Raw genomic sequence first — 14484 nt, forward strand, 5'->3', positions numbered from 1 at the left:
GCCAAATTATGGAAGCAGTCCCAGTATCCATCAATAGATGAATGGATAAAGAAGAGGTGGGTACATATGTACAATGGAATATTACTCAGCCTTAAAAAATTAAATGTTGGGGCGCCTGGGTGGCACAGTCGGTTAAGCGTTGGACTTCAGCCAGGTCACGATCTCGTGGTCCGGGAGTTCGAGCCCCGCGTCGGGCTCTGGGCTGATGGCTCAGAGCCTGGAGCCTGTTTCCGATTCTGTGTCTCCCTCTCTCTCTGCCCCTCCCCCGTTCATGCTCTGTCTCTCTCTGTCCCAAAAATAAATAAACGTTGAAAAAAAAAAATTAAATGTTGCCATTTGCAACAACGCGGGTGGATCCAGAGGGCATAATACTAAGTGAAATAAGTCAGATAAAGACAAATACCATATGATGTCACTGATAGGTGGAATTTAAGAAACAAAACAAACAAAGAAAGAGACAAACAAAAAACCAGACTCTTCACTACAGAGAAGAAACTGATGGTTACGAGAGGGGGGAGGGCAGTGAGGGAAGTATGTGATGGGGATTAAAAGTACACTTCTCATGAAGAGAACTGAGTAATGTACAGAATTGTTGAATCACTGTATTATATACCCAAAACTAATATAACAGTGTATGTTAACTGTGCTGGGATTAAAATTTTTTAAAAATCATTACCATACCCAAGGTCATATAGGTTTCCATCTATGTTATCGTCTATCCATTTTATAGTTTTGTGTTTTACATCTAGGCCTATGATCCATTTCAATTTTCGTAAAAGATGCGAAGTCTTTGTCTAGATTCGTTTTCTTGCCTACGGATATGCAGTTGTTCCAGCACCATTTGTTGAAAAGACCAAACTCATTTTTTGTTTTTTGTTTTTAAAGATTTTGTTTTTAAGCAATCTCTGCATCTAACATGGGACTCGAACTCACAATCTCAAGATCAAAAGTTGCACCCTCCACCAGTGGAGCCAGACAGCCACCCCAAGACTAAACTCATTTGGTTTTCAGTATAAACTTTGAGGCAGGCACTGTTATTTATCCCCATTTTTCAGATAAGCAAACTGAGGCATAGAGTGGTTTTGTAAATCGCCCAGAGTAACACAGCTAGGACTTGACAGGGATTTGAATTCAGGTAACCTGACTCCAGAGTCCATGCACTCAGTCGCTAGCTATAATAATAGTCTCTTGTCATAGGTTTGTTGTGAGGAATGGAGAGTGTGTGTATCACATAGTAGGTGCTCAGGAAGCGGTAATGATAGTATTGTCCAACCCAACCTCCCAGGTTTCACTCAATGTCATGTCCTCATCCTAGGGATGACAGTGTGGTGTACCCTCCTGCAGTCACAACTCACTTCTGTGTGAGTTCCCTGGAAAGAGGTTCTGTGTCTGATTTCTCAGTGTCCCCCGGAGTGCCTGGGGCTGCACCTGGCACTCAGCAGCCTCTCAATAAAAATTTGTTTAATCGAGTTTGGGTGGCACACTATTCCTCTATCCAAAATGTACATCCTGGGTGTGGTCTATTCCTCAGGATCTCCCAGCTCTTACTCACCTCTTTGCTCCTGAGCCCCCTTGCTCTAACCTTCCCTGATCTGTCAGCTTCCGCCCCCTCTGTCTGCAGAAATTCTTGGTTGGGCTAACTGTGGAGGCAGCCGCTCTTGTCTGCTACACCCTTCTTCCCGCACCATGCAGTCAGTTTCTTCCACATTCTGGGGTATCCCACTCCAGTACGCACACTGCCTGTAGAAGCATCCACCTCTCCATCTCCAAACTCAAGATAGAGCACCTACCTTGGAAGACTGGTCTCTAAACACCTCTGGCCTCTCCCAGGACACCTATAATCCTTTCCTGGGTAAACATCTCACTGGATGAGGACATGACGGGACCTGTAAACCAAGAAGCTTCTGATAGGTGTTAATCTTATTAGCATCGTTGGATTCCTTTGGGGACTGAGTGATCACCGCTGAGGGCTGCGTCTCCTGGGCCCCGGTACACCCCTCAGGCAGCTGCACTTGAGGCAGGGCTCTCTCAGACCAAGCTACCACCCTGGGGAGTACATTCTGCGAGTGCCACCCTGGACATGCGGGCAGTGTCTGCTTCGGCCTAAGCCATCTGGCACCATCGAGCAGCGCCCTATGTCTGCCCCTGCAGAGCCACCCTGGGAAGATGTGACCAGCAAGACTCGAATGCGTCCTCCGCACAGCACTGCCCTGGGCAGCACCCTCTCGGACACAGCCAGCGCGCGGAGTCCAGTGCCGGCCTTGGAAGGAACCTGCTCTATACATGCGGGCACGGTGCCTGCCCTGGGCGTGCCCAGCGGCCTCCGGCGCCCAGCGCAGACGGGAGCTCCAGGCCTCTCGGATGCGGGCAGAAGGCTCCCAGAGCAGTGCCCCGTGCCCGCATGGCCCGTTCTGGAGGCGCGCCCAGGCGCTGCCAGGAAGGCCGGGCGTTTATCCCCGGAGCCGCCAGCAGGGAGCTCCCTTTCGGCTCTGCTCGCGCGGCCGCGGGGGGCGGCGCTGCGCTGCGCCGCGCTGCGCTCCAGCCCGGACCGGGCCGGGGCCGCTGGATGCCGCGTCTCCGCTTCTGCTGCCTGCCGGGCGGGCTCCGGCGGCCGGTGAGCGCGGGGCGGCGGGGGCGGCCGCTCGGGGGCTGCCCGGGCCGGGTGGGGCGGCGGGGCGGGCTCGGGCCGGGAAGGCGGGCGGGCGGCGGGGCCCGCCGGCTCCTCCTCCCCCACTGTCCCTGGAAGCGGCGGCCCGGACTCCCGGCTCCGGTCCCCGGCCGCGCCGCGGAGCTGGGCGCCCGGGAATGGGGGCCGACAAGGAGGGGCGGGGAGGGGAGCTCCGGCCCCTTGTGCCAGCTCGGGAGCGCGCGGAGGCAGGGCAGGGTGGCCCTCGGTTTAGGGGGATTGAGGGCTGAGGGGAGCCCAGGTGGCCCCGGGCTGCGGGGTGGAGGCTGCAGCCTCCGGGATAGGGGGCTTCTCGGGGCCAGGCCCAGGCCCCCCCTCCCCCCCAGGCCGACCGACCGACCGACCGAGCGAGGCTCCGAGGAAGGCAGCGGGGAAGGCGAGCACCTCCACCGAACCCTTTATCCCTCCCAGCGGCCTTCACCCTTTCACTGCCAGGCCGACAGCGGGCTCCTCTCAAAGGAGCAGCTGCTAGACAGCTGGCAAAACAATGGAGACCCCGCTTCCCCAGGCCCCCTCCCCTTGGGACAGAAGACGGGGGTGAGTGAATGGTAGCCTTTGGAGATTAGGGAGTGCTGCCTGTCCCCTGTGACTGGCTGCTCACCTCACCTTTCCCTGCAAAGGGGTGGGGTGTGTGTGGGAAGGTCGGACAGCCTGCCCCAGGCCTCTGGGAGAGACTGCCCTGACGCCCCGCCCTGCTAACCTGTCATGCCAGTTGTCCCGCCAATGGGGAGGCGAGGTGGTAAGGTTAGCTGCTCCACACCCCTGTGGTGGGGGTGGTGGGGGGTGGGGGTGCGGCTTGGTACCAAGCATGGTGAGGAGTGGGTCATGTTCCTGGCTGAGATAAGGCCTGCAGGGACATAGCACACATTGGGGCTTTGTTGGGGGCAGAGAGGGGGGATGGGGATGTCACCCTGTTGCAAGGCACATGTGTCCTGCTGATTAGTTGGAAAGGCTGCCAGCCAGAATGAACGGGGGGGGGGGGGGGTGGATGGGGGGGAGGCAGACGGTGTATTTTTTAAGGGTACTGCTTTTGCCTACTCACTTGGCCAACCGGGCATGTATTTGGCAATGTCTTCTTGGTTTGTGTTTGTGCAGAGGTTGGGGACAATGCTTCTTGGGAGGAGCTCTCCTGCCTGGAGCCTTCCTGCCCTCTGACGGACTCCCAAAATTATGGAATTGGGTTCCCTGCCCCCCTTCACCTGGCCAATGATTCAGGCTGGTTTGTGTGGGCTCATTTGTCTTTTGGAGTACCCGGCATGTCTGTTGCTGAGGAGGCCTTGTAATTCCCCATAAGGAGAGTGAACTGCCCGAAGTGTGTATGCATTGGGTCCATGCTGGAAGGGAGGGAAGGTCAACCAGACAGTTAAGAGCAAGATCACCTTTCCACGTTCTTACCAGTTCTGGAGCCCTTTCTTGGGCAGGTCGGTTTCCTGTTGGCATGGCAATGGGCCAGGCCTTGTCTAACTTTCCCCACCCTTTTGGTTCAGAGGCTACTTTCTATTTGGGGATATTGAAAGTTGCTCTCCTGAGGTCTCTGGCTTCCTGACAGACCTCACTGGCTCTTTGTCAATGGCCTGCCACCTCCTCAGCTTCCCCTCTGTCCTTTTGTGATGAGGGCTTTCCAGGAAACATCCTCCTGGTTGCTGGACATGACTAATTATAGATAGCCTCGGGTGGAGGTGTGCTTGTTCCTTTGGGGTTGGGGACATTGGAGTTGGGGCCTCATATTCCAGGAAGACCATGGGGGAAGCTATTGTGTTGGAGGGTTAGGGAAATGAGAAGGATCACAGGTGGGGGTGGAGGGGGGAATGTGGGAGGGATAGAATGAGTGCTGGTGGTCACTTCCTTTGGAAGCTTTGAACTTTGAACACTTGACCTGGTGCCTGGCAGCTCTGAGTATCTAGTTTGTTTACTCTCTGCGGGCCTGGCTCAGGTGCCAGGGTGTGTGCCTAAGGGCTTCCTCCGGTGCCCCTGGCTCTCCTCAGAAGCCCTCACGTGGATTATGCCCCTCCTGCCTCCTGCCTGGTGCCTCCACCTCATTCCCTGGGAGTCTGGGTAGCCAGCCTGTTGCCTGGAGCCCCCCTCACCGGCCTAGCTTGAGGCTGCTCATTAAAGGGTGCGTGTGTCTTCAGAAATCGGGCCTGAAATGTGCGGGGTCCCCCAGAGGCAGGTACCTGAAGCTGGACTGGGTGGGGCAGCACTGGGGCTAGTGTGAAAGGGAGAATCCACCCTACTCGGGTGGAGCAGGGAGTTAGTTGCTGGAACTCAGGAAGCCCTGATCCGGACTTGGTGTGTCACAGGTCTCCAGAGCAGCACGGCTGCTCTTGCTCCTTCTAAACCAGACGTCTGTCCCCAGCCAGACCCCCCTCACCTGAAGTGGACGCCACAGACGGGAACTAGATCATCCATGTGAGCCGGGTCCTGTTGGTGGCTCTGGGCCCCAGGCCTTGTCCCAGGCCTCTCCCGGGTGTGGTGGGTAGAGGGGAGGGGCTCTGACCTGGTGTAGTTTAAAGTTTCAAGGGTATGGGAGGGCCCAGCCCACCCTGTGCTATGATTAACAGGTCCCCCCAGGACTCGGGCTGGGGGCTTGAAGTTCTACGTTGGGTCAAGCCCCTGGGTGCTTTAAGATCTGCCCACTGCACCCCATCCCCACCCCACCCCCCCATCAGCATTTTCTGAGGTAGCCTGAATTAGAGAGTGTTGTTGGGAGCCGGATTGGGAGGGGTGGGGAGCAGAACTGGAAAGCCTCCACTCCTCTCCCCACCTCACTGTCCTTGAGGTGGGAGTGGTGCGGCTTGTCAATTATCCATATTCCCATGATGTTTCAAAGAGCCTATAGTCAGGCAGCAGTTTAAACAGAGGGCTGAGGGTTTTACAAGGCCCTTGGCCCTTTCTCTCTGCCAGGTACTTCACCATCGCTTACAGGGGATTATTTTTATTATCCTCTGATATTCAGAGATGTTGGATGATGGGCTCAAGGTCACACAGCAGTTCAGAGGCAGAGCAGGATTTAGAACCTGCAATTTGTAGTTGAGCAGAATACCTCTCCCGGCAAAGGCAAGGGCTCCTGGCCAAGTCTGAACTCTCAGGCCCATGGAGATTTTATAGTTGAAATAGCTGAGGCCTAGAGAGGGACGGGACTTGCTGAAGGTCACACAGAAATGGGGCGGGGGGTGGTTAGCAGCGCCCAGCGGACTGCGGCAAACCCCTCCTGGGGCTGAGGAGGTGCACCTGGAAGAGCAGCTGGGGACCTGGCCGCGCTCCTGGCACGTCTCCCGCGTCGTTCCTCCCGGGGCCTGCGGGATCGCTGCGTTCCAGGGGAGACGGTATCTCGGCGGGAGGCGCCGCGGGGCTGCGGCTGCACCGGCCGGCTGCCTGGAAGTGCTGAGCGCCGCGGGTTCCAAGGGAGCCGGAGCCGGCGGGCGGTTGGGCCGGCCGGCCGGCTGATGTCATGTGAGAAGCGTGCAGTCGGAGCGAGCACACCTGGAGCTAGATAAGCTCCGTGTGACCTGGTCTTGAGTCACGGGGCGCTGCGGAGCTCTAAGCAGGACCGGCTGGGAGAGAGGCTCGGGCAGTGGCGGTGGCGGCGAAGGCGACAGGCGTCCCTCTGCGCCGCTCGGCCGGGGCCCCGGCCGGGACGGGACCGGCCAGGTGCTGCTGTTCGAGTCCTGCCTGGTCGCTTTTGCAAACCTTGGTATGGACTGGCGCCGAGAAAGGCCTCTGGGCTGTAGGAAACGGCCGCTTAGGGAGGTCAGAGGCCAAGGGAGAGAGGCCGGCTCTCTTGGGAAAGTATTTCCTTTGTATTTATTTATGAGTGTGGTCTGGGAGTGGGGTGGGGAGGACTGACCCTTTTAAGCGTCCACCCACAGCAGCCAAGTCTGGGCGCCTTGTCTTGGGATTCTAACGTTATAGTTTCCATTTCCTGGGGCTTCTATTTTGCCAGCTGCAGGGTGACCCATTTAAATATGTCCCCACTTAAAGCCACAAGACACTAGTGAGATCTATTTTAACCAAGTCCCCCAAGTCACTGAAACTTTCCTAAGGCATGAGATGGCAAGCCTTGAACTTAACAGTTGCAAACTTGGTTTACAGCCTAAATGCTAAGTGGATTGTCAAACCTTCCTTTTTTTTTTTTTCTTTCTAATCTTTTAAAATCACAAAAGTAACATATACTGGGAAAGGCTATTAGCTAAAAAGCTAAAGTGTTACTACCCCTGTTTGCCTGTACTGCATGGAGAAAACCACAGACAAAATCTTGTAATGGATCTTTTCAGGCATTTTTTTTAAAGCTTGTTATATATATCTTATATATAACATATTTATCACATATGCATATATTATTTATATTTACATGCAATATCATGTTTCATAAATATAATTTTACATAAATATTAAAAAAATTTTCTGTAGGAAATAAAGAGCATATAGAAAAGTAGAAGAAATATTATGCATAATCCCACTATCCAAAGCCCCTAGGCCTAGGGGCGCCTGAGTGGCTCAGTTGGTTAAGCGACCGCCTTCGGCTCAGGTCATGCTCTCATGGTTCATGAGTTCAAGCCCCCCCCCCCCCCCCCATCAGGCTCTGTGCTGACAGCTCAGAGCCTGGAGCCTGCTTTGGACTCTGTGTCTCCCTCTCTCTCTGCCTCTGTCTCTCTCTCTCAAAAAAGAAACATTGAAAAAAAAAATAATGAAATAAAGCCCCTAGGCCTAGATACACACACACATACACCCCTACCAGCTAAATATTCTCATTGTAAAAAATTAAAACAATATAGATGAAACACAAAGCCATTGACTCTTCTAAAATCTGTCTCTTTCCCAGAGCATACATTTTTCTATGCGTTTGCAAATATTGCACATACATAATCTCCACGTATATATATGCACACATATACATAGTTTTAAAAATTTTAGTAAAAATTATATGGCAACTTGAGTTTTTCACTTAATATAGAATAGAATCTTTCTAGGTTAGTATATACAAATCTTCATTCTTAAAAAAATTTTTTTAATGTTTATTTTTTATTTTTGAGAGAGAGAGAGAGCCCAAGTAGGGGAGAGGCCGAGAGAGAAAGGGAGACAGAATCTGAAGCAGGCTCCAGGCTGTCAGCACAGATCCCTATGCGAGGCTCGAACCCCATGAACCATGAGATCATGACTTGAGCTGAAGTCGGATGTTTAACCGACTGAATTACCTAGGCGCCCCTTCATTCTTTTTAACTGTCCAGTTCTTTAATCTTGCTATTTCCCTAGTGATATGATCTTTGTATTGACAGAATTTTGAATTACAATGATGCAAAGATCAGCCATGTTTATTGTGTGGACATATCTATAGATGTCCTATATGTAGAATTGCCCAGTCTAAGAATATGTACATTTAAATATTTTCATAGATACCACCAACTTGCCCTTATACCAATTTATACTGCCAACAACACATAGCAGATACCCTGCTTCCTATCTTCTATTTGATTGACGTTATTAATGATGGTAGTTTTTACTAACCTGATAAGTGAACAATAGCATGTCTGTTTCATTTCATGTGTCTGTGATATGACTGAGGCTGAATACCTGTTTGTGTTTGTTGGCCTTTCATATTTCTGCATCTATGAATTGCTTGCGCTTCGTCTCGGCAGTAGCTACATGGGGCCTCTGGACTCGAGCCAGTGTGATCCAGCCTGGCCATGTGCTCATTGGATTGCCTTCACTTCTTTGGGCTTTACTTTCCACATACAAAGATTCTGTCCAGGGGCGCGTGAGTGGCTCAGTTGGTTAAGCGTCGGACTTTGGCTTAGGTCATAATCTTCTGGTTTGTAAGCTCAAGTCCTACATTGGGCTCTGCACTGATAGCACGGAGCCTGCTTGGGATTCTCTCTCTCCCTCCCTCCGTGCCCTTACCCTGCTCATGCGTGCATGCTTTCTCTTTCAAAATAAATAAATAAACTTTAAAAACTTAAAAAAAAAAAAAAAGGTTCAGTCTGGCACTAAGATTTTATGTTTAGACTTATTTTAGTCACACTTGGGCTGATAGTCATTTCTGTACTTTATTATTCTGTCTACTGTCCCATTTAGATGATAAGAATGTGCCTTGCTTTGCTTGGGTACCATTCTTGAGGGCTTACCCTGGGCTAGGTGTTATATGGAGGGCTTATATACCAATTTCATTTAGTCCCCAGGCCTTATGTGGTAGGTACTATTATTGTACTATTATTTAACAATTTTTTTAATGTTTATTTATTTTTGAGAGAGAGAGTGTGCAAGCACAAGCAGGGGAGGGGTAGAGAGAGAGGGAAACACAGAATCCAAAACAGGCTCCAGGCTCTGAGCTGTCAGCACAGAGCCCAACACGGGGCTCGAGCCCACCAACCGTGAGATCATGACCTGAGCCGAAGTTGGATGCTCAACCAACTGGAGCCACCCAGGCGCCCCTGTTATTGTACTCTTATTATCTCCATTTACAAATGGGAAAACAGAGGCACAGAGGCATTAAGTGGCTTTCCCAGGATTGCATAGCTATTGCCTCAGAATTGGTCCCACGTTTGCTACCTGACATCTGAAGCCTAAGCTCTTTCATTAGTTTCATTTCTCTTGCATTTAGTAGGTACTTGATAGATATGTATTTTCCCCAACACTTTATCACAATTTAGAAAAGTTAAAGAATTTTACTGTGAATACCCCTCCCACTTCCTAGATTCTACAATTTACACTTTACTGTCCTCACTTTATCACATATTTCTCCCTTGATCCATCCATCAAACCGTCTTACATCTTTGATACATCTCAGAGAAAATTCCAGACATCAGTATACCTTGCCCCCAATACTTTAGTGTATGTATCATTAACTAGACTGCAGTATATGTTTCCAGTTTTTTTCTTTTGAGTGCCTGTTTCACATAATGAAATGCACAAACCTCATGTGCACTATTTGATAACTGCCGACACATGTATACATCCGTCAGCCCAAATCCCTATCAAGGTAATGTAACATGAACATCACTCCAGAAAGTTCCCTCATGCCCTTTTTTCAGGCAATGGCCACCCCTACCCGCCTCCCCACCTTCCAGAGGTAATCACGGTTCTGATTTATTTTCACCACAGGTTAGTTCTGTCTATACACATCTTCCTTGGCTGACAGTGGGCTTACCTCCTGATAAACCCATTGTAAATTGAAAATATCATAACTCAAAAACGCATTTAATACACCTAACTTGCCAAACGTCATAGGTTAGCCTAGCCTACCTTAATTGTGCTCAGAACATTAACATTAGCCTACAGCGGGGCGAAATCATCTAGCACAAAGCCTATTTTATAATAAAGTGTTGAATATTTCATGTAAATGATTGCACACTGTACTGAAAGTGAAAAACAGGATGGTTGGGGCGCCTGGGTGGCTCAGTTAAGTGTCCAACTCCTGATTTGGGCTCAGGTCATGATCTCACGGTTTGTGGGTTCGAGCCCCATATCCGGCTCTGTGCTGACAGTGCAGAGCCTGCTGGGGATTCTCCCGCTCTCTCTGTCCCTCCCCCGCTTGCACGCTCACTATTTCTCTCTCAAAATAAATAAATAAATAAATAAAACCCATAATGATTGCGTGGGTACAGAATGGCTATAAGCACATCGGCTGTTTACCCTTGTGATTGTGTGGCCGACCAGGACCACTGCCTGGCATCACAAGAGAGCATCCTACTGCATATTGCTAGGTCAGGAGAAGACCCAAATTCAAAATTCGAAGTATAATTTTTACTGAATGCCTATCACTTTCATATGTGCATATTGTAAAGTTGAAAAATTGTAAATCGAGCCATTGTGAGTCAGGGACCATCTCTATGTACTGTATGAGCCTCGCCAGTATGTACTCTTATGTCAAAGCCTTCTTTTACTGTCACTTGACATAGTATTTTTGGGATTCATCCCTGTTGTATCAGTAGTTGCTTTCTCTTTTTATTGCTGAGTAGTATTCCATTGTGTGAATATGGAACCTGTTTCCCCTGTTGATGAACTGCAAGATGCATATTTGAGTTGAAGGGTCCTTGCCCTTAAAATGCTTTCTGTCTTAAAGTGATAAGGCAGCCGAGTTGAGTCAGTCGATTGTACTTTGCTTTGATCGGGTTAGTAGTAGGGTCAAGATGATATGGGCACATACCCTAATTTTTATATATACCTTTCCTCCACTTAAAATTAGGAAAGGCCTCCTGGAGTAGGATGAGGGGAGAAAGACAGAGAAGGAGGTCAGAAAACTCTAAGGTTACCTTCACTGGAGAGGGTAAGAGACCAAGGGGAGGCGGGTAGAAACTGCAGCCCAGAGTGAAGAGTGGGAAGATCCTGATGTCATTGCTGCTGGAGACTTTGAACCTGAGGGTGGGAGATGGTGAAAAGTGCAAGGTCCACAGGAAGGTGACAGAGCCCAGGTCTCTGGAGACGTGAGCTCTGAGGAGCATAGGAGCGGCTGCACTGTAGGTTTGACCCGGACAGGGAGGTTGCAGGTAGCCCCAGACAGGCTTGGAGGGATGACAGTGGGGAAGGGGTACCTTGTGAGCTGTGTGCCTAACAGTGGCAGGACAGGGATGATGAGGGAAGGGCTGAAATGGACTCAGTCTCCAAAGGCTCCAGGGTTGGGATGAGAGGAGTAACTTTGGCAGAAGGTTAATGAACAACCTGTGTCCACAAGAGACTTAGATGTTTGGAATTTTTGAGCGACAAGAGACCAAATCATCCAGCCCAACCTTGAGCAAAGTGACAGGCTCAAGGTCCCCTAGCGATTTGTTGGCAGATCCAGGCCTAGATACCAGGTCTGCTAACGTTCCTGGCCAGCGCTGTCTCCTGTGCTACTGCTGTGACGGTGTGTAGTTCCTGCCTGTCACAATCGCAGCGAGGAGCAAGCTTTTGCCAAGACACAGATTTACATTAAATTACTTCTCAGGGACCTTTCCAGCCCAAAGGTTCTAGAATTCTGGGACCTGTTTTCTGTTGGTACTACACAGGTGTCTAGCTCCCAGCAAAGAGCCAGGGTTGGGGAAGGATAGCAGAGTAAGAACTGAAGACCAAAAGGAGTGTCTTGGGGGGAGAGCATTGTAGGCATTGGGTTCTGCGTGGTTGGGCTGAGGCTGAGGCCAAGATACTCATTTGTGTCCTTCCAGTCCGCAGGGTGGGTTTCTTTCTTCATTTCCCACACAGGTACCCCTGGAGCCATCTTCTTCTTTTTTTTTTAAGGTTTATTTTTGAGAGAGACAGAGACAGAGTGCGAGCAGGGGAGGGGCAGAGAGAGAGAGAGAGAGAGAGAGAGACTCACACAGAATCTGAAGCAGGCTCCAAGCTCCAAGCTGTCAGCACAGAGCCAGATGTGGGGCTTGAACTCACAAACTGTGAGATCATAACCTGAGCTGAAGTCAGACGCTCAACCAACTGAGCCACCCAGGCGCTCCTGGAGCCATTTTCTAAATCATCCTTTTAAAGGGCACCTGGGTGGTTCAGTCAGTTAAGCATCCAACTTAGGTCATGATCTAAGGCTCAGGTAATGATCTCATGGTTCGTGAGTTCAAGCCCCACATCGGGCTCTGTGCTGACAGCTCAGAGCCTGGAGCCTGCTTCGGATTCTATGTCTCCCTCTCTCTCTGTTCCTCCCCTGCTCACACTCTGCCTCTCTCCTTCTCAAAAATAAGTAAACATTAAGAATTTTTAAAAATTTTTTTTATTAAAAAAAATTTTTTTAATGTTTTTATTTATTTTTGAAGGAGAGAGAGACAGCGCATGAGCAGGGGAGGAGCAGAGAGAGAGGGAGACACAGAATTTGAAGCAGGCTCCAGGCTCTGAGCTGTCAGCACAGAGCCCGATGCGGGGCTCAAACTCACGAACCGTGAGACCATGACCTGAGCCGAAGTCGGATGCTTAACCGACTGAGCCACGCAGGCACCCCCCCCCCCATTTTTTTTTAAATCAGCCTTTTAAGACAGTGCAGGAAGTGATGGGTGAAGGGTAAGGTGGGCAGTGACCAGCCGAAGATCCCACGTCTTGGTATATGGTATGTCTGTGCCACACTCCATCAGTGTTGAGGAGGAGAGAGAGAGACTCCCCATGTCAAAATAGAGCCCATAAGAGAGGATGCCTGCTGTCAGGTACTCCCCCATCCCAGATCAGTCCAGACTCCGCAGGACAAGTTTGCCCCTGGCTTTGCACTTCTTGGGCCCTAGATTTCCTGTCTTCCTATTTCCAGGTACTGTGCATGGAGCATTTCGGACCAAAAGGTTCAGAAGGAGCTTTGTCTTACTAGGTAAAAACAGGTCAGAGGGGGAAACGGTGCCCGTTAGATCCACAGGGAGCTAGTAACTGGGCCAGATTCCCCATCTCTTTGGATATGCTCTACAATTAAAGATTTCTGTAGAATTGTGCTGCCCAGTTCAATAGCCACTAGCTGTTGAATACTTGAAATGTAGTTAGTCTGAAGTGAGATGTGCTCTAAGTATGACATTCACACTGGATTTTGAAGACTTAATATGGAAAAAGGAATGTAAAACATCTCAATATTTTTCTTTTTCAATTTTTAAAAAATGTTTATTTATTTTTTAGAGAGACAGAGAGAGACAGAGCATGAACATGGGAGGGACAGAGAGAGAGACACACAGAATCTGAAGCAGACACAGAATCTGAGCTGTCAGCACAGAGCCCGATGTAGGGCACAAACTCACGAACCGTGAAATCATGACCTGAGCCGAAGTTGGACACCTAACTGACTGAACCACCCAGGCGCCCCTTAATATTTTTCAGAAAGATCACATGTTGAGATGACAGTGTTTTGAATATAGCTACATTAAAGTATATCATTAAAGTTAATTTCACCTGTTTCTTTTTACCTTTTTTAATGTGGCTGCTAGACAATTTTATTTTATTTATTTATTTTGAGAGAGGGAGAGGGAGAGGGAGAGGGAGAGAGAGAGAGAGAGAGAGAGAGAGAGAGAGAGAGAGAGAATCCCAAGCAGGCTCCACACTGTCAGTGCAGAGCCCAATGAGGGGCCCATGAGATCATAACCTGAACTGAAACCAAGTGTCAGACACTTCACCGACTGAGCGACCCAGGCACCCGAGACCATTTTAAATTACACATATGACTTGAATTATATTTCTGTGAAGAGTACTGCTCTAGGAAGAATACACTGATCTCGCAGGAGCCTATGGGTCAGGGTGCTGGACATTGGAGGAAGCAATTAGCCGGTGCACCAGGACCCTTGGGAGTTCCTGGCTTGAAGTCATCCTTGGCATTGTACCTGGGCTAGGGATCCCTCACCATGGGATGGGGGAGCCTGGAGGGCCTTGCTTGATTGTGGCAGTGGGGTACATGGACAGGACAGGCCTCCCCAGGTCTTGCAGAAGGTCCTTGCTGGAAGGAGTGAGCTTGTCAGTCCCGTGTCTAGAACTCAGAGGGGGAGGCCTTCATGGAGAGAGAAAAAAAATTGCATTTAATTTCTAATTAGGCAGTATGGCCTATTTCTCCTTCTTGTTCGCTGCTGGTTAGAACTTGTTCCCTGGCTTGCAACTCCACCCCCACCAGGTTTTGCTCAGTCCTGTCCCCAGTCGGGTGGGCATAGGGGCAGAAGGCTGGCATCGTAGGCACAGGTGCCCTGGAGCTGGCATTCTCTCTCAGGCTGCCACGACTTTCTTCCCCAGGCTATATTTAGTTGTTGGTCTGGGGAAAAGGATATGAGTTTTTCAGGATCCTGTTTATCCAGCAGGCCCACCCCCACCTCTCAGCTGTCTGTCCTCGGCTCAGTGTGGAACTTCCCCTACCCTCCCCACTTCACTTTGGG

The 14484-nt window shown here is 50.1% G+C and overlaps 1 protein-coding gene across 26 annotated transcripts in view; it reads left to right on the forward strand.

The window, feature by feature from the left end:
• Positions 1–2483: 2483 nt before the first annotated feature.
• The window catches only part of MYO18A (myosin XVIIIA), a 102103-nt gene continuing 90102 nt past the window's right edge, over positions 2484–14484 (forward strand). For 23 of the 26 annotated variants that reach the window (XM_045045119.1, XM_045045120.1, XM_045045121.1 and 20 more), the window contains exon 1: positions 2484–2614. The gene's annotated coding sequence lies outside the window, so the exon portion shown is untranslated. Of the gene's footprint in view, positions 2615–3033; positions 3224–4779; positions 4803–4977; positions 5096–14484 lie in introns of those variants that run through there. The other 3 variants (XM_045045105.1, XM_045045107.1, XM_045045106.1) reach the window with 3 other exon arrangements.

Source organism: Felis catus, chromosome E1 (assembly GCF_018350175.1).
Source record: "Felis catus isolate Fca126 chromosome E1, F.catus_Fca126_mat1.0, whole genome shotgun sequence".
Lineage (NCBI taxonomy): Eukaryota > Metazoa > Chordata > Mammalia > Carnivora > Felidae > Felis > Felis catus.